The sequence below is a fragment of the Sapajus apella genome, unplaced genomic scaffold, assembly GCF_009761245.1.
Source record: "Sapajus apella isolate SASKATOON/1434 unplaced genomic scaffold, GSC_monkey_1.0 scaffold8, whole genome shotgun sequence".
NCBI classification, from domain to species: domain Eukaryota; kingdom Metazoa; phylum Chordata; class Mammalia; order Primates; family Cebidae; genus Sapajus; species Sapajus apella.
The window spans coordinates 19150397-19171542 of record NW_022436948.1 but is presented as its reverse complement, the minus strand read 5'-3'; the positions used below and the strand labels follow the sequence as shown (position 1 = coordinate 19171542).

The following is a 21146-nucleotide window of genomic DNA, read 5'->3' as shown; positions in this document are numbered from 1 at the left end:
TTTGTCTTTATCAGACATTCCATACTCTATTGTCTCTTGTTCTGGCTTTATGCATTTCTGTGCTAGACTTTGAGTACATAATTTGTCAACAGGGCACAGATTTTGTGAAACAGACACGTACATGTTAAACCTGGGTCCATCATTTTCCACATGGTGATGTCATGCCAATTAGCTAAGCTTAGTCTCTATCCTCCTCTATGAAATGAGGATAACGCAACGTACTCCCTGGGGCTATTATGAGACTTAAGGATGACATCTGCGAAGGGCTTGGCACCGGTGGGCGTTCAATAAATGCTAGTTGGGTATTGAGACTGTGGACTCGGTTTGGACAAGGATTTTTCATCTAGTTTAGCTGGTTATTATACACAACAAAAAAGAAGAGATCACAATGTTACAGTTGGCTAAAACAGTCTGGGTCTCAAGTGAATTCTGTTTGAGGGCCTTAGAAATAGGCAAAGGAAAAATGAGAGCCAGGCTGGGAGATCTCCAACAAAAGCTTGACATGATTCTTGTTCAAGTATTGGGAGGATTCTGATGGGTGGCCATTAGTCTGACATATTTCAGCTTTCACTCTCTGTTTCTCATCACCTTGTTGAGCTATAATTCACATACCGTACAATTAACTCATTTAAAGTGTACAATATAATGGTTTTTAGTATATTCACAGATGCGACCAACCATCACCACAGTCAATTTTAGAACATTTTCATCACTTCAAAAAGAAATCCCTCTGCTTCTGCCTCCCGCAGCCCTAGGCAACCACTAATCTACATTCTTTCTCTGTAGATTTTCTTGCTCTGGGTATTTCATATAAATGGAATCACACATTATATGGTCTTTGTGACTGGCTTCTTTCACTTAACTCATAATGTCTTCAAGGTTCATCCATGTTGTAGCATGTATCAGTACTTAATTTCTTCTTCTTCTCCTTTTTTTTTTTTTTTTGAGACAGAGGCTCGCTCTGTTGCTAGGCTGGAGTGCAGTGGCATGATCTCAGCCCACTGCAACCTCTGCCTCCCGGGTTCAAGTGATTCTTCTGCCTCAGCCTCCTGAGTAGCTGGGACTACAGGCAAATGCCACCCCACCCAGCTAATTTTGTATTTTTACTAGAGATGGGTTTTCATCATGTTGGCCAGGATGGTTTTGATTTCTTGACCTCGTGATCTACCCACCTCAGCCTTCCAAAGTGCTGGGATTACAGGCGTGAGCCACCACATCCGGCCGCTTCATTTTTTCTTATGACCAAATAATGTTCCATTGGATGGTATACCTTATTTCATTTGTCCATTCGTCAATTGATGGGCATTTGGGTTGTCTCCACCTTTTGGCCATTATGAATATTGTTTCTGTAAACATATGGGTATACGTTTTTGTGTGGGCACTAAAAATAAAAAATTTCCCTTGAGTATAGGAGTGGAATTGCTGGGTTTCAGCCTTCTCTTGGTTTTCCTGTTACAGGGAAGATCAAGAGTTGGAGACTGTACCCTTATTCCCCTAAAAAACTTTCCTGTGAGAATCCTAAGTTAATAATGACTGAGCACCTACTGCATACTGATCATTCTTCTAGGCACTGGGCAGCTTCGGTAGAGACATCGGATTCTAGTCTCTTCTGGGCCAAGATGGAGCCTGACACCAGTGACAACTTTTACTCACAACAGGCATAATTGTAGACTACCTTATGGGAACATCTGGCATGCCTAACTCATAAGGTTGCTGTGATACTTTGAGTATCATGCTTTTTCTCTTTGCTTGTGTATGTCTGCCTTTAGCTAGAGGAGTAAATGTGGATCAAAAATAAAGATGTAGAGTGGTGTGGTGGCTCACACCTGTAAACCCAGCACTCTGGGAGACCGAGGCGGGTGAATCACTTGAGGTCAGGAGCTCAAGACCAGCCTGGCCTACATAGTGACCAGCCTGGCCTACATAGTGAAACCCCATCTCTACTAAAAATACAAACATTAGCTGGGCATGGTGGTGCACACTTGTAATCTCAGCTACTTGGGGGCGCTGAGACAAGAGAATCATTTGAACCCAGGAGATGGAGGTTGCAGTAAGCTGAGATTGCACCACTGCACTCCAGCCTGGGCAACAGAGCGAGACTCCAACTCAAATCAATAAAAATAATAATAAAAAAGTATAATTTTCTTTGTTGTTGTTGTTTAGAGACAGGATTTCACTCTGCAGTCCAGGCTGGAGTGCTGTGGCGTGATCTAGCTCACTGCAGCCTCAAACTCCTAGACGGAAGCGATCATTTTGCCTTAGCTTCCCAGACAGCTGGGGCTGCAGGGGCACATCATCACAGCTGGAAATTTTTTTTATTTTTTAGAGACAGGGCCTTGCTGTGTTGCTCGGGCTGGTCATAAACTCCTGGGCTCAAGCAGTCCTTTCACTTTGGCCTCCCAAAGTGCTGGGATTGCAGGCATGAGCCGCCATACCCCGTGGAGATGTATAGCTTTCAAAAATGAAGAGAGGAACTTGTGGGCACTACCGGCATACATCGAAGAACAAAATGTGAACAATCTGGTTGCTGTGTTACAACAACTTGGTTAATACAACATGGTGTTGATGAGATGCTCCCAACCCATCTTGGAGTAACTGAATGATGCTGACTGAAAGGTAGATATGAGTAGGGAGTGGAGGTGTACAGGGGCTGGGGTGGGGCAAGGAGGCTTTCCAGGCATGGGGAAAAGTGTAAACTAAGACATAGCTTGTGTGAGAAATAAGCACAGTACAAGTAGTCTAGTGTTGCTGGATCACAAGGGCTTTTGGGATAAAGAATCTTCAAAGAAGGAGAGATGTAATTGCTTAATATACAGCTCACCAATGGGATTATGCAATGATTTATAACTGTCCACTAGATAGCTGTGTGACATCAGACAAGCCATTAACATCTCTGTGCCTCATTTGTCATCAAATGTTGCATAGGAATCTCCTTTCTAAAGTGACATATGAATTGCTAAAAAAAAAGAAAAATTAAGTCCTAAAGGACTTTCTAATATTGTCCTCAATATAGCCAAGTCTTGCGCAGATAAAATGACATAGAGGAGATGTATCATCAGCTAGATTCTAGCTTAAACAGATTAAAGTTAAAAACCCTTAAAGAAAGGAAGAACTTTCAAACTGTCTGGTAATTGGTGCCTCAAGGATGCTATCCCACTCATGCGATGCCCTAGAGAAAAAAATTCCCAAACCTTAAGCTCAAGTCTGCGCTTATCCTTCCCCAACAACACCCTTCATGACTCATGTAAAGGGCACACCTTCCATCTAACCGTAAATCCTCCTGTAATAGTTGTTTTGAAACATTTGGTGTGTGTCTGAAGATCATGAATTGTTAATAATGTTCTGAGCCCATGCAGCCATCCAGTTGTACCAATTTCTTCACAGATGATGTGGTTGCTGTGAACTCCTATAAAATTTGACTATTTCCAGGTCTTTAAGGTCATAGAGGATGCTCCATCAGGAGCCACATCATGTTTTATTTTAAGATGTACACCAGCAGTAGTCATGAGTTCCTCTCTTCCTTTTTGAAGGCTGTACATCTTTAACATTGATCTGCATTTACTGCCTCTACCTCACGGCAGCCATACACAAGCAAATCGGAGAGCACGATACTCCCAGTACCACAGCAACACTTTAAGTTGGACAAATGCTAGCCAACATACACCGGCCTCCAGAGCCTTTGCCCTCATTTACAATTCCATGTAGAGCGACAAGGAAGACCAAGAGGGTGCCTTGATGCCTATACACAGCTATTCCTAAATAGTGGACTCAGTCATAAACGTACATAAGCACAGGAAGCAAAGAGACAGGGCATTTCCATCCATTTGATCCACTTGCAAGGTTGTCTTGGATCTTTAACAGTCATCTCCATGAAAGAGCAACAAGAGCATGGAAAAGAGCAGGGAAGAAGGCATGGTGGAATCTGTAAGACCTTAAATGTAAGAGGCACAGAAAGTAAAGATAGTGACTCACTATGATATCAAAGAACAGGTTTAGATTAAATAACTGGAAGTCTATGTTCCGAAGTTGCTCTGAGATCATATAGCAGGGCATTCTCCATTGCAAAACTCCCTGAGAAGGGCTTATGCTAACACCAGTCCATAGCCATTAATGAAGGGAGTGAAACTTTCACCTGTGCTGGTAAATCTACTATTCACTTATGTGGTACAGAAGTTGCCTAAATTATCACTATTTGTGACATAAAAATTTGAAAGTTGCAATATCTACTAAAATTTGTACAGTGGCTATCATTGATGGAATGCAGTTTCCCAAATTGAATTCATAGGCTAAAGCTGTTTGGAATTTAAGTTTTTATAATGAGCATTGGTTAAGTACAGTTGACCCTTGAACAATGAGGGGGTTAGAGGCGCTGAGACTTCACATATAACTTTTGACTCTCCCAAATCTTAACTACTAATAGCCCACTGTTAACTGGAAACCTTACCAATAACATGAACACTTAACACATATGTTGTATGCTATATGTATTGTATACTATATTCTCACAATAAAATAAGCTAATGAAAAGAAAACGTTATTAAGAAAATCATAAGAAAGAAAATATATGTATTGCTCATTAAACAGAAATGGATCATAAAAGTCTTCATCCTAATCATCTTCACATTGTGTAGGCTGAGGAAGAGGAGGAGGAGAGGTTGGTTTTGCAGTCTCAGGGGTGGCAGAGACAGAAGAAATGGAGGAGGTAGAAGGGGAGTCAGGAGAGGCAGGCACACTTGCTGTAACTTTCCTAGAAAAAATCCACTCTAAGTGAACTGTTCAAACCCATGCTGTTCAAGGGCTAAGTGTATTGTTTTCATCTGCTTCATAATTCTTTACTTGTCCAGTCATCGGTTACAATTATTAATTTTATTGTTTTAAGTGATACATTTACATATTTTTAAAATGACATATATATGCATATATATATATAGAGAGAGAGAGAGAGAGAGAGAGAGAGAGAGCAAGAGAGAAAGAGAGAGAGAGGGAGTCTCACTCTGTCACCCAGACTGGAGTGCAATGGCATGATCTCGGCTCTCTGCAACCTCAGCCTCCCTAGTAGCTGGGACTACAGGTGCCCACCACCACACCCAGATAATTTTTTGTATTTTTAGTAGAGATGGGGTTTCACCATGTTAGCCAGGATGGTCTCGATCTCCTGACCTCGTGATCCGCCAACCTCGGCCTCCCAAAGGGCTGGGATTACAGGTGTGAGCCACCACTCCTGGCCTGAATACATATATCACTAAGACAATAAAACTAGACCATCAATCCATAGACAGTGCCATTTTTCTTCTGGTAAAATAAAACATCAGAAAAGAACCCTGCTATTAGGCCTGTGCACCCACCTTCCTGTGTCCTGAGTGTGGCCTGCTAAATGCCCACAGCTACCCCATTCAGTGGAGAATTGTCCTCAGTAGACCCAGGCCACCTCACTGTAAGCTGCCTGGGGTGGTATGTCTTCACCCCAACCATGGGCAGCACACATCCAGTTAATTGATTGGTGTGAAAATCCTACTTTTTTGCCTCAAGTTGGGACAATTTTCCGGGTGTCACTCTTGTTCCTAAGCTTTTTATGATGTCAGGCTGAGGCCAGACCTCCACTGAAGCCACAACTTGCATTTGCTTCTCCTCCTGCCCTTTTCTGCTCTCCTTGCCTTCTTCCTAGTTTCTTCTGAAACACTCCCTCAATAAACCACTTGCAGAAGAATCACTATCTCAGGTTCAGCCTTTAGGAAATCTCAACCAAGACCCTATGAAAGCACACATTGGTCCCAAATGGCAATAAATACTGAAAAAAATGTTAAAAGGATTTAATCACTTTCAAAAAGAGGGTACTCATTTACAAAGCAGTAAAGGATATTTATTCATTTATTTATTTATTTATTTTATTTTTTGGAGACAGAGTCTCACTCTGTGGCTCAGGCTGGAGTGCAGTGCTGTGATCTCGGCTCACTGCAACCTCTGCCTCTTGGGTTCAAGGGATTCTCCTGCCTCAGCCTCCCAAGTAGCTGGGACTACAGGCATGTGCCACCACCCCTGGCTACTTTTTTGTATTTTTAGTAGAGACAGGGTTTTACTCTGTTAGCCAGGATGGTCTTGAACTTCTGACCTTGTGATCCGCCCACTTCAGCCTTCCAAAGTGCTGGGATTACAGGCATGAGCCACCGCAGCTGGCCAATGCACATTTTAATTATATAAAAATATGCATAGATGTTTGGAAATTTTGACATGTAGTCACAGAATAATGTGAAAATTATATACCATTATTGACATTAAAGTAGCAGAAACATAGAACATCAAAGGTTGGCCATTGATGACCCTCATCAAGGTCAAATATGTACATCTGTGCACTTATACTTAATGGCAATGACCTTGTCAGTTACATCCTGTTTGACATTTACAGAATGATGTGTGATAATGGGATTGATGAATTCATTAGCATTATGAATCATACATAAATAGAATCTTTAGCACATTTTATTAAGTGTGAACTAAAATATGTTGTTTGGAGAGCAAAAAGATTACAAATGTTTTAAATTGGGTTCCCAAAGGGCAAGGAAAATTAAACAGTCAGATTTCACCCTAAATGATCAAATGCTGGAATGTACATCTTCTCAGTCATGTTGTACTCATGTGGCCAGTGGGGCCAGGGGAGTTTAGGAAAATCCAGAGAAGCACAAAGCTTGAGGATGAGCATACAGGGAAACATCAAGTGCTGAGTCAGACACTGAACAGGAAGTTCTTTTCTGATTTTTCAAATGAAAAGACTGTACATTTGAGATTAAGGTTCATTAATTTATCGATTCAACCAATATTTAGAGAGCACCTCTTACATGCCGGGTCCTGTGCTTGTTGCTGCGGTTACAGACACGAAGAGGCAGGACTGAACTCCCTCCCAAGCCAAGTATGCAAGATTGTGTCATTTCTCATTCCATGCTTTTTGCTAATTATATCTGGAGTTTATAGGCAGTGTCTACATTTGTATGGTTTCCTAGAGATTTCAAATATTTAAAACTATCCAAGCCCCTTCCCATTGCCTTGAACTCTTTGGTTAATTCCTATTCCAAAATTGGCACAAGGAAAAATGGATCTCATCTTTCCCCCAGAAAAAACCCTAACAATCCTATAGTTATGGTAAATTAATGCATGAATATTTTTCATTAACTATTCTCTATCTTCTTTTTTTTCCACTGAAAAATGAAAATGTTACTTATACCACTGGGAGTACTTTCCTGAGCGTTAGTATCCAAGGTGTAAAATTCTTTGTGGTTCTGGGGAACAAGAACTCCCCCGTGGAAAGATTAAACTACCTTCTGTTATTCATTACAGAGTTTACTATCTTGATTTATTTCTTCTCGTCAATCCCTAACACATCCAATATCCATAGCAACTAGTGATTGTGAATATCTTTTGATTACATCTGATTTCTTGTAACTTTGAGGGTTTTATTTTAGTAAATGAAATATATTATTTGTACATGTAGTTTTGCTGCATGCAAACAACAGTTAGAATTCTGGATAAGTAGCTTGAATGCTATCTCCTAGAGAATAAAAGTTTATTATTTGATAATATGGCTTATTACATTCTGATGAATATTTTGACTGTAATCTGAGATGAACTGATAGGAGTAAATTTCTCAAATTCTTAAAAATTATTTATGATGGGGCCGGGTGCGGTGGCTCACGCCTGTAATCCCAGCACTTTGGGAGGCCGAGGCGGGTGGATCACGAGGTCAAAAGATCGAGACCATCCTGGTCAACACGGTGAAACCCCGTCTCTACTAAAACTACAAAAAATTAGCTGGGCATGGTGGCGCGTGCCTGTAATCCCAGCTACTCAGGAGGCTGAGGCAGGAGAATTGCCTGAACCCAGGAGGCGGAGGTTGCATGAGCCGAGATCGCGCCATTGCACTCCAGCCTGGGTAACAAGAGCGAAGCTCCGTCTCAAAAAAAAAAAAATTATTTATGATGGTCCTTTTGTAGTGTTTTCCTTTTTATTAAACCATACTGTCTGAGAAGGACTGTTGTACTACTGTGTCTTAAATTGTGAAAGCAATTTCTTTATGCAATTTATTTATTTATATTAGAGATGGGGCCTCAAAATGTTTCCCAGGCTGGCCTCAAACTTCTAGGCTTATATGACCCTCCCACCTCAGACTCCCAAGTAGCTAAGACTACAGATGCCCACTGCTGCACCTGACAATCTATATGCATTATCTTTATCATTGAAAATTTAGGCTGGGTGTGGTGGCACATGCTTGTAATCTCAGCCCTTTGGGAAGCTGAGGCAGGTGGACTGCTTGATCCCAGGTGTTTGAGACCAGCCTGGGCAACATGGTGAAATCCCATCTCTGCAAAAATTTTAAAAAAATTTTCAGGGGGGTGGCGTGCACCTGTGGTCCCAGTTACTCAGGAGACTGAGGTAGGAGGATTGATTTGAGCATAGGAGGTTGAGGCTGCAGTGAGCTGAGATAGCATCACTGCCTTCCAGCTGGGTGACAGAGGGAGAATCTGCCTCAAAAAAAAAAAAAAGAAAGAAATTTTGCCAGTGTGTTTGTGCTGGTGTCAGTTTAATGCTTATAGAGACTCTTGGAATTTATGGGATGTTGAATTTTTAAAAAATCATTTGTATTAAGTGGACTTTTTATAAACGAGTAAATACCTAATTACAAAAAATAATATTTAATCTGATGTTACCAAAGAGTTCATTTCAACATTCCATCCCTGAGTAAGTTAGCTTATGAGGAATGAATTATATTACCTAGCATCTTACCACATTGTTAAAAGTCTATATACTGCAAATAATTCACAAAATGAAACAATGGGCATAAATTAAATTATACATACGAAGAAACATTAAAATTTTAAATAATTATAACCAAATCCATTGCTCATTTGTTCTAAATTGATACTTACAACTTTATTGTTAATTTCTAAGAAAAGCCTTCATAAGCAAAATAACCTAGGAGTATCTTTAATTAGCAAATGTATGTTGTATAGAAATTCTACATTTTATAGATTCTATCACTGCTTCTACAGTACATACAGTTCTATATTTACTGATTCACTAGTATCCTATAAATAGCCTAGATTTTTAATATAATTTATACTACCAGGGTTGGTCCTCAGGTGTGCATATCAGAAGACAAACACAGAAATGGTTGACATTGCAGGCTTTTATCCCACTAAAAATGCATTTTTAAAGCAGGTTCAAAATTGGAAGCATGAATTAAAACAACACAGAAATAACATGTTTGCTTATAGTGAGTACATTTTGTACTATTTTATAGAAAACTATGAATTTAAGACAAGTTCTGAGCTTATTGACAAGTTATGAGGCCATGTGAAAAGCAAACAAACAAAAAAAAAGTAGGCATTATGGAAAAGTAAAAGGAAATTAAAGTTGGTGATTGCAATTTAATTAAGACAATAGTTTGAATGCAGATGAAGACATAAGACAAATTCAATGAAACTTTAGAAATTGTCTTGCTTGGTACTGTAATTTATATAAGCAGAAACCTATACATACTGAGGTTAAGTTTTCATCCAAAGTCACCATTAGATGTGGCAGAGCTGGCTCCTATCTCTTGGCGATTCTTCTTTTCACTGCATGACATTGCCTCTTATAAACAGAACATGGTGCCAGTTAATTATAATTGCTTAAGAAAAAGCAATTGAAAAAATGGTGAATTGTAATTACATATGGACTGAAATAACATTTGTATAATCAGGACTATTTAGGGGAGGAAACACCATTCTAGAACATCTGTTTCAACCTTGGCAAGCCAAAATGACAATCTGCAACTTTATTTTTACCAGTTATCACTTACTAGTATACAAATGCTACAAGTAAAAATCAATTATTAAATCAAATATTTTAAAATATTTATACACATGTTTAAATCACATTGAACAAAGGAAAGAAAAGGGATTGTATTGTTTTCAGGCATAAAATCATTTCCCCCTTCCTTTTGATTTGATGTGAGACCAGCTTGTTTCATAGTCAAATTTGTATGGAAATGCCCAGAAAGGGCAAAACGACGAGCTTAACAGATGTCATTTTGCTATTCTAGGAAGCTAAATAGAAGGGTAGTTTACTAAATGATTTCTCTTACTTCTACTTCTGCTTGAATGTGGATTGGGGGATGGATAGTAGCTGAGTCCAATTTAATTTGTTCAATTACTCTCCATTTGATTTATTTCTATAGTATGATAAGTTAATTAGTTTGTTTTAATCTACACTCTGTATAGGGCTTACAATAAGAATATCATTTAAAGTATGGAGTGCAATTCTTACAGGTTATATATATTCATTTTATTTTATGAAAATTTAATGACATATACATTTAATAATAGATACCAAATATTTATAATAATTCATCAAGCTTAACATTTTTTGAAACAAGAATAAAATTGCAAGGAAGTTGGAAGTAAAATACAAAGAATTTTTGCTCCTCATCCACTTGAAAGCAAATTGCCAACATAATGCCTTATGACCCCAGAATACCTCAGTAGATTGCAAATGAAGACACTGTCATATAACGAAATACAACCATTGAAGTCAGGAAATTAACTGGAAATTTACCTTGATATTATTAACATCAAGTTTGCCAGTTGACACAGTTATATCCTTTATAGAAGGAGGATCCAGTTTAGAATCATGGGCTGCATTTTACTGCCTTGTCTTTTAAGCATTTGTAGGCTTTGGAAAGTTTACATTTTTTCTGAATTTCATAAATTTGACCATTTTGAAACTCTTAGGGCAGGTGTTTTGTGGACTATCTCTCAATATGGATTTGGCTAATTTTATCTCATGATGAATTCCATGCATCTTTGGCAGGGGTATCACAGCAATGATGCTGCTTTCTTACTGCACACTGTCTGTCATACATGACTGTGACTTGTTCAACTACTGATGATGTCACTGTGATAACTGGGTTAAGGTGGTGGTGATTGCCAGGTTTCTTCACAGTCGTTTACTCTTTCTTCTTTAAGAAATAATAAGTATTTTATGGTGAAGAATTATAAAACTCTGCAAACATCTCATTCCTCTTCAAACTTTGTTGTTATTCATTTCTTTCTTTATATGTTTTCTTTTTTCTTTCCCTTTTTTTTTTTGAGACAAGAGTTTCGCTCTTGTTGCCCAGGCTGGAGTGCAATGGTGCGATCACAGCTCACTGCAACCTCTGCCTCCTGGGTTCAAGCGATTCTCCTGCCTCAGCCTTCCGAAGAGCTTGGATTAAAGACACACACCATCACACCCAGTTAATTTTTGTATTTTTAGTAGAGACAGCATTTCACCATGTTGGCCAGGCTTGTCATGAACTCCTTACCTCAGGTGATCCACCTGCCTCGGCCTCCCAAAGTGGTAGGGATGATACGCGTGAGCCACCACACCTGGCCTCTGTATCTTGATAGATTTGTGGTCTACTTGTTTAAGGGACTAAAATCTACTACTATCATTATTTATTTTAATGTTCAAATTGTTGCTGTGGAAGGATTCCTTTTATAATATTTTGGCATTCCTATATTATTATTTAAGCATTTCCTGACTTTCTGGTACAGCAAAACATTCTAGGCTCATTTTGTTCTTTTTCTTTTCCATTGGGAATTGGTCATTTTGCTAAAGACTCCTGTTTATTTTTAATGAATGTTCTCATTACTCTTGGGGTGTCACTGCCTCCAGACTGTTTCAGAGAACAAAAACTAAGGAATATATAATAATATGTACACATACACCCATATATCTGTTACTTATATGTCTACATTTATAAGTTCATACTAATTCCTTTCATTTCAATTCAACACCATTGAGTTCATTCTATTTTTTTTTAATTTCAATATTTGTAGCTTTCTTCTCTGGCAGTGAGAAATCTGATTCTCCAGCTATACTGATTATTTCTTTGATCACACCTGTTTCCCTCCAACAGGTCACTATACAGGTATTGATCGACTTACCACCTATGCAACTTAGGACCATTCGACTTTACGACCACAATCACTAGCCATGACTGCTCCACGTCTGGCAGTGCAAACGTTGCCCAGCTGGGCTTACGACAGTGTGGACCAGCTTCCGGCAGCACTACCACCTCCGCGCGTACCAGTTCAACTGTACATATAGCCTACTCAACTTACGACCAAATCGTGTTACGACCGGTCCGCGGTCCCAACCGTGGTCGTTAAGTCGAGCACTAGCTGTATGTGACTAAGTTTCTATCACCACTCTCCTCTCCTGCATGGGAGAGGTCTCATTCTGCACGGGTTCTGCTGGCCTGTGCCGGACCATCCCTCCACGAAGATGCCTTCTTAGTCTTTTAGGCTCTGACATCCCACTCTAGGTAGTCTTCTTACGTCGATGTCCTTGTCACTCCCCTCCGTTTCGGATACTCTGAGCTGTGCCATTCTGCTCCCTCTACCTTCACTCCTGCTTGTGTGTTTGCCTACTCTGCTGTGCCCTACTTGTTGGATTTATGATTAAATTGTTCAGGAAGGAAAGAAAGGGAAAAGGAACAACAACTAGAGTTTTAAAGAAATGCCAAACGTCTAAAATATTTAAACAATTGAATGTATTATTAAAGGAGAGGGATGGCATTTATTTCTGGAACCATTTTTTTAAAATGAGTTTATAAAGAAGAGTGCTGGATGAAGAAGCAGCTTCATTTGGCAAAGTTAATAATAGCATCATGAAAGAGAAAGTCTTGATCAAAGGCTTAAAAGTGGTGGGAAAAGGCATTCGATACAATTTCAACCAAAGACAAGGCTTTAGGAAGCATTTCCCTACCTTCAGCCAAGATTCATCTAACAATACCTTGTTTTTATTTCTTTGCTACCGAGAAATTGTCCTGGACTTTGTGATGTTACCTTTCTGTAACATCAGTGTTAATGCTTTTAAATATTTTCCATAGGTCTTAAGTCATTTTAAGTCATTTGTTACTTTACTAAGTCACACAGTACCATACATTTTATATGAGGGATAGGGACACACTTCCTCAAAATATAACTGCCATTAAGACAGAAGCATAGTGTGATGGTTTATTTTAGGTGTCAACGTGACTGGATTAACTGATACCTACATAAATGGTAAGGCATTATGTCTGGGTGTGTCTGTGAGGGTGTTTCCACAGGAGATTGTGGTGTGTCAGTAGATGGACTAAGTGGGGAAGATCCACCCACACATGAATGAGCACCATCCAAGCAACTGGGGACCCAGATAGAACAAAAAGGCAGAGAAAAGATGAATTTGATTTCTGTCTCTTCTGGAGCTGGAGCACCCTCTTCTTCTGCCCTTGGATATCAGAATGCCAGGTTCTCCAGAATCTGGACTCCAGGACTTACGCAAACAACCCCCTGGGTACTCAGGCTGTGAGCCTCAGACTGAGAGTTACATCATCAGCTTCCTTGGTTCTGAGGCTTTCTGACTTGGGCTGACACATGCTATCAGCTCTCCTGGTTCTCCAGCTTGCAGACAGCCTAGGGTAAGATTTCTTAGCTTTCATGATCATGTGAGCCAATTCCCCTAATAAATTTCCTGTCTATCTATCTATCTACCTATCTATCTATCTATCTTATCTATCTGTCTATCTTCAATCATCTATCTAATCTAATCTATCTGTCTATCATCTGTCAGAGGCATCCAAACCAGAGTGACTCCATCTTGAATAAAGGCCAAATAAAGTGAGACCTGCAGGGTTACATTCCCAGGAACTTAGGCACTCTTGATCACAAGATGTTTATGGTTGAGGGAACAAGTTAATTATGCTACCTAAATGAGACCCAGAACTTAAGGAAACGCTCTGATGTACTGCTATCTTAAGAACAGGCCAGGCAAGGTGGTGCATGCCTATAATCCCAGCACTTTGGAAGGCTGAGGCAGGTGGATCACTTCAGCCCAGGAGTTCAAGACGAGACTGGGCAGCATGGTAAAACCCCATCTCTCTTTAAAAAATACAAAAATTAGTCAGAGATGGTGGCACTCAGGAGGATGAGGTGGGAGGATCACTTAAGCCTGGGAAGGTCCAGGCTGCAGTGCGCCATGATTGTGCCACTGCACTCCAGCTTGGGCAACAGAACAAAAAGCATTCTTAGTTTAGGAATAGGTTTCACTTTAAAGATAATAGTACACCCATAAATTCTTGCTGAAATCAATAGTTAAACAAGAGAAGAACAATACTAATAGACTGTTACAAGATAATCACAAGCCTTTGTATAATAAAAAAGCAGATTATTCTTAGTCCTAATATCATATATAAGCAAGAATTATGTTTGATGCAGGAGCGTTCCTCCTCTTGCTTTCTGAGGATGCCCTACTCTGTGATAAAAGTAGACTCTAATAAACTATCTTAATTTCACTGTACTCTGTGACTCACCATGAATTATTTCCTGTGTGAGATCCAAGTATCCACTCTTGGGGTCTGGGATGAGACTCTTTTCCTGCTATCTATCTATCTACCTACCTACCTACCTATTATCTATCTGTCTATCTATCTCCTGCCTATTGGTTCTGTCTCTTTGGAGAACTCTAATACACATAGCAAAGTTAAGATTAACACACAGAAGCAGTTCATGGATTATTCAGGTGAAACCACAGGGGACATTTGGTAAGGACTGCATGGTTAATGCCCTACCATCTCATGTCACTGATCAATGGTCCCGTCTTTCCTGAACATTAGCATGTCTCTAAGATTTTCTCTTGTCTATCAAATGAATGCAGAATGTCATTAACGGGATAAACCCCAACAGACCCCACAGAATTTTTATAGTCTATATGTCAAGTTATGTCAAGTTGTACTTAAGAGAGATTTTTTTTTACTTAACAGATCAATGATTGGATAGATCAAAATGAACCCTTTAAAGCTATCATATTATATCAGATTGCTGCAGTTGTCTTGCAGGCTCAATGAAGCCATGCTTCCTTGAGTCCAAAACCTGGGAGATGACCATTGGCTCTTCTAGATGAGCTGGTGTTCTCTGGTAAACTACCTACTCATGTTCATTCCATGAGAGAGACACTCTGAATACCACTGCTAAGAATTGTGCTTCCATTTCACTTTGTGGAATGCTTGAAGTGATTTTTACAGAATTATTTTTGGAAATGTTAGTACTTGTGGGACAAATGGGTTTATTGTTACTCCTGGAGCTGGAAGACATAGATTTGAATGCTGACATTGCCAATTACTAGCAGTGTTACCTGTTTCCTCAGTAAAATAGGATATCATTATCTGACAAAGTTTTTTTGAGCCTCAGTTAAAAAAATTTTAAGTTAAAGTCATTTCAGTACTTGAAAGTGCCATGTGGCTGGGCACAGTGTCTCACACCTGTAATCCCAGAACTTTGGGAGGCCAAGATGGGTGGATCACAAGCTCAGGAGTTCGAGACCAGCCTGGCCAATATGGTAAAACCCCATCTCTACTAAAAATACAAAAATTAGCCGGGCATGGTGGTGCATGTCTGTAGTCCAAGCTACTTGTGAGTTTGAGGCAGAAGAATCACTTGAACCCTGGAGGTGGAGGTTGCAGTGAGCGGAGACGATGCCACTGCACTCCAGCCTGGGTTACAGAGCGAGACTCCATCTCAAAAAAGAAAAATAAAACGAAAGTACCATGCAAATGTGAGATACTATTAATATTTTGTAAAAAGTCGTTTCTTCAAAGGTAAGACAATTCATTAAGAAAAAAATCAAATGAAAGCAAAGTAATAAATAAAATTACCTTAAGAACTTTTGAGAGAATTCTGGTTTTGTAGATGGAAATTCGTTTTTGAATTTAATGAATATACATACATTTACTCCATTAAGTCATTATTTTATGCTTCAAAAAGATTAAAAAATTTTAACTGCAAAAAGTCTTCGCCTTGCTTTAAAAGCAAGTTTAACTTTAAGAACAATACACTATTCATACCCAAACCATTTCTAAGCAGTAACAGCCTTAAGAGTCTATTAATGTAAGGGGAAGTGTTAAGTCTTAAAATCAAAATGAATTGAACAGCTGATTCCAAGTCAGCTAGTTTATATTCTAAGAAAATGAAAATGAAGAACAATGATTTAGTGACTCCAGAAGACTCAAGCAGATATTATCCGGAGAAGGCCAATTATTTTAACTCTTTTAGCCAATATTAACTCAGAATTTGTCAAATTCTCCATCTTGGAAGAACTGTGTTGACTCCAGCAGACAAAAGAAGTTCCTTTTCCCGTTAACAAACCTTCTATATTAGACCAGAGGAGGAAACATTTCGTTGGCATTATTCTAAAAATAATCAAACAACTCAACAAATACATATTTTAAAATGATTTTGTATTAAAATAGAATGTGTTTTACTTAATCGGTTGCAATTTAAAGTTCAAAATTTTAAAAATATATTTGTTGTAAACATTTCACCAGGTTCTGTTATCTCTTTTCAATTTTCCTTGAAACAGTTGCTCATTATGATATTTAAATTCTTACATTTGAAAATTAGTACTGATTTTTCAATATAAAAATTCTATGAAACAGCTTGAAATCTTAGCAGAGTGTTCTTTTCATAATATATTTTATTAGCCGGGCGCGGTGGCTCAAGCCTGTAATCCCAGCACTTTGGGAGGCCAAGGCGGGTGGATCACGAGGTCAAGAGATCGAGACCATCCTGGTCAACATGGTGAAACCCCGTCTCTACTAAAAATACAAAACATTAGCTGGGCATGGTGGCGCGTGCCTGTAATCCCAGCTACTCAGGAGGTTGAGGCAGGAGAATTGCCTGAACCCAGGAGGCGGAGGCTGCGGTGAGCCGAGATCGTGCCATTGCACTCCAGCCTGGGTAACAAGAGTGAAACTCCGTCTCAAAAAAAAAAAATATATATATATATATTTTATTATACATATTATATATATAAATACATAATAAAAAATAATGTATATATTATTTTTAAATTTCTTTGAAACAGGGTCTTGCTCCATTGCCCAGGCTGGAGTGCAGTGGCACAATCCTAGCTCACTACAGCCTCTGCTTGCTGGGTTCAAGTGATTCTTCTGCCATAGCCTCCCAAGTAGCTGGGATTATAGGTATGCACCATCATGCCTGTCTAATTTTTGTATTTTTAGTAGAGACAGGGTTCCCATGTAGGCCAGGCTAGTGTTGAACTCCTTACCCTCAAGTGATCTACTTGCCTCAGCCTCCCAAAGTGCTAGGATTACAGGTGCGAGCCACTGTACCCAGCCTTGCATTATATATTATTATTATAGTCTGTACCAACAAAGGCATGTATAGAATTTTGGCATTCATGTTGAAATTATGGCCACAGATTTCTTAGGTACATAGAAAGATTGCCTTATACTCTAGTTTTAGGTTTCAGCAATTTAACCACTGACCATTTTATTGAAATCATATAGTGCTGTAGGTAGTAAGATAATGAAATGCTGCTTAAAAGGCCTGAAATACTTGGGGTTGCGTAATGGGAATGTATATACTACATTGGAGGCTAATTCCAAATCTGGGGGAAGGATTAATAAAATGTTTCTCTTATCAACTCAAAAACGATGAGGTTCCTAAATATGGAAAGGTGAACTTTGTTTTTTATGAAGAATTACAGCTCTCAGGCGGCCACTCTGACAGGGTAGGAAGTGTAGCCTCCTGCCAGAAGCCAGAAACAAGCACTTGGAGGGAGGGAAGAATAAGACAGGAAGTTATGCTGAACGGGGTGGCTGAATATACGGTTTTGTTTGTTTGTTTGTTTGTTTTTTTAGACGGATTCTCGCTCTGTCACCCAGGCTGGAGTGCAGTGGTGTGATCTCAGCTCACTGCAACCTCCGCCTCCTGGGTTCAAGTGTTTCTCCTGCCTCAGTCTCCCAAGTAGCTGGAATTATAAGCACCCACCACCATACCTGGATTATTTTTTCTTTTTTTCTTTTCTTTTTTTTTTGAGACGGAGTTTCACTCATGTTACCCAGGCTGGAGTGCAATGGTGCGATCTCGGCTCACCTCAACCTCCGCCTCCTGGGTTCAGGCAATTCTCCTGCCTCAGCCTCCTGAGTAGCTGGGATTACAGGCACGCACCACCATGCCCAGCTAATTTTTTGTATTTTTAGTAGAGACGGGGTTTCACCATGTTGACCAGGATGGTCTCGATCTCTTGACCTCGTGATCCACCCGCCTTGGCCTCCCAAAGTGCTGGGATTACAGGCTTGAGCCACTGCGCCCGGCCTATTTTTGCATTTTTAATGGAGACAGTTTTCACCATGTTGGCCAGGCTGGTCTCAAACTCCTGACCTCAAGTGATCCACTTGCCTCGGCCTCCCAATTTTTGTTTTTAAGGCAGAGACTCACTCTGTTGCCCAGGCTGGAGTTCAGTGGCTCCATTTCAGCTCACTGAAACCTCTGTCTCCTGGGTTCAAGTGATTCTCCTGCCACAGCCTCCCAAGTAGCTGGAATTACAGACGTGTGCCACCACACCCAGTTAATTTTTATATTTTTATTAGAGACAGGGTTTTGCCATGTTGGCCAGACTGGTCTTAAACTGCTGGCCTCAAATGATCCACCTTTCTCAGACTCCCACAGTGCTGGGATTACCAGCACTTGAGCCACCGCTTTTGGCCTGGATATACTTATTTAATAAGCTGTATGAAAAGTCACAAATATATGAAAGGAGAAACGCACACATGCGCAGTTGAGCTTCATGCCAGTCCACCGGTCTCATGTTAAAAGTACGGTGGCATCAGCATCATCTGAGGGTGGAGTTTTCAGCCTTCTGTCTCAAAAGGTGAAGCAGGGAACACAAAAACCCTCAGTATGCATCCTCTATAAACTTGCAGCCATTTCATGTTCGGTGGTCTCTTGTCAGGAGAGAAAGCTGATTGGTTGTTTTGTCAAAACTGCAAAAGGAGGAACAGTCACAAAATTGGTGGAAATCAGTGGTGGAACCAGTCTTTCCTAACGGCTGGTTTCTGTTTAACCCTTAAGAAAGAAAGCCTAGGCCAGGAGCCATGGCTCACATCTGTAATCCCAGAAGCTTGGGAGGCTGAGGCAGGTGGATCACCTGAGGTCAGGAGTTCAAGACCAGACTGGCCAACAGGGCGAAACTCCATCTCTACTAAAAGTACAAAAATGCCGGGCGTGGTGATACATGCCTATAATCCCAGCTACTCAAGAGGCTGAGGGAGGAGAATTGCTTGAAGCCGGGAGGCAGAGGCTGCAGCGAGCCGACATCATGCCACTGCACTCCAGCCTGGGCAACAAGAACAAGACTTCATCTCAAAAAAAAAAAAAAAAAAAAAAAAAACCAAGCTAGCAAGCCTAATGGCTGCTAGTGGTGGGTGAACGTTCAATCTTCTATGTCATCATGGCCAGGAGCTCAGTTTTCAAGGTTTCTCTGTGGTATCCTTTGCCAAGAGAGGGGTCTGTTCAGCTGTTTGGGTGGCTCAGCATTTGATTTTTATTTCTTGCTCTTAAGGGGAACATCAACTTAAGAGTGTCTTGTCCATGCGATTGAAATGTCTTCTAGTTGTTTTCAAGAAGAATGTCCTTATTTGAACTTCCCTGAAAGCAGGGCCTGAGACAAATATGTGGGCTCATATTTGTTTCCTTGGGAGTGAGTCCCAGGAAGCAGAAGTGAGGGAATAGAGGCATGAGACACTAAGTGGGAAAAACCGTGAGTTATTGAGCTTGCTGCCCCCGTGGACAAATGGGGCTCCATTCTGTTGAAGAGCTTCTAAGAAACTTTTAGAATCCCTCAGAGATGTTTCAGGGAAAGACAGGGAGACTGGGACACCCATCTATTAATTTCTGTCTCCCATTGATTGTGGATTTTGCTAGAGGCACTTTGGCACCATGCACTTCCAAGTGTGCATGTGTAGGGGAGAGGTGGGCTGAGTTGCTTTGAGTGACTTCAGAGAAAGTCCAAATTGTGAGATGCCACAGCACGGCTTGAGGTGGGATGCTGGTTACTTGCACAGACTTGTCTTTCACAGCTGTGCTGAAATCTGGAGGCCAAGGAATGTGGTTAAGATACCACAAGTGTCTGCTACAGATAAGAGAAAGTAAGTAGTCTGAGAGAAGTTATTATCCAATTATTTCTAATAGAGTTGAGGGAATGTCATAGCTGTAGGGTCGTGGTCTATACAGAGTGGGGATGAGATGAGAATATGCTACCCCAAAATATCCCTCTTTGGCATAAAGATTACTGTGAACTGATTATTTTTAGACACTGTAGACACAAGAGAAGTTTTGAAAACACAAAAATTTCCCTTTTGTAAGGGAAACTTACATCTATAAAGAAAATCTCCATTTGTAAGTGTGTCTCCTTCTCTGTACCAAGAAGGGAAAGATGATTAAATTACTAGAGACTCACCCACCTAAATCTGCATAACAAGCCTTACTCTTATTTACTATGCTTTTTCTGGTCACCTCTCCGTTACTGGCCTTCCCAACACCCTTCTTTCTTTGTTGCAGCAGAAGATGGTACAGAAGCCTGAATGCCAAGCCACCTCTTGGAGATTTGCTTATTTCTTTGGGTATCTCCTAGTATACATGAGGTATATATGTTATTAAACTTCTGTTTGCTTTTCTCTTGTTAATGTGTCTTCTGTTACAGGTGTCCATCTCAACTAAGAACTCTGAAAGTTAGAAAATTATTTTTCCTTCCCTACAGTTTAAGATAAGAGTTAAAGGCATTTTCTTGTCTTACACAGAAGAAGGAGAATGCTGTGATTTTTCATGATTAATGTTGATTATCAAAATTGATGTCTTTCTGTAATGGCTGAAGTCTAATAAGCTATCCTGATTTGAAGAAAGCAGGTTTTCAGAAACACAGTGTCATATGTTCTGATCTTAAGCTCATTAAGTAACCACTGATCTGCAATTTGGTATCCCAGATGGACCTACCCTCAGGAAGTGAATGTCCTGTGCAAATGGCCATTTTTCAGATAAAGTTCCCAAGATATGTAATAGTGTTGTAGGAAAACAGCCGGGTTCTTGCCATGCAACCTGGAAAATGTAGGCATGCAGATGCATCGTAGGGTGAGTAGGGCAGGGTTTATTGGGTGAAAGGATTTAAAAAAGGGAACTCTCAGCAAAGTGAGAGAGAGTCCTGCTAGCAGTGCCTCACAGATTGAATCCCAGGTCACCACCCAGGAACTGAAGAGGGGAGGCTTTTCCGCACTGTGCTGCAAGTGGTAAGAACTT

At 40.1% G+C, this 21146-nt stretch overlaps 1 long non-coding RNA gene across 1 annotated transcript; it reads left to right on the top strand.

The window, feature by feature from the left end:
- The first annotated feature begins 19196 nt into the window (after positions 1-19196).
- On the top strand, positions 19197-20534 carry LOC116550695. The gene is made up of 2 exons (XR_004268534.1): positions 19197-19614; positions 20418-20534. It is a non-coding gene; the product is annotated as an uncharacterized LOC116550695 (long non-coding RNA).
- The last annotated feature ends 612 nt before the right edge of the window (positions 20535-21146 follow it).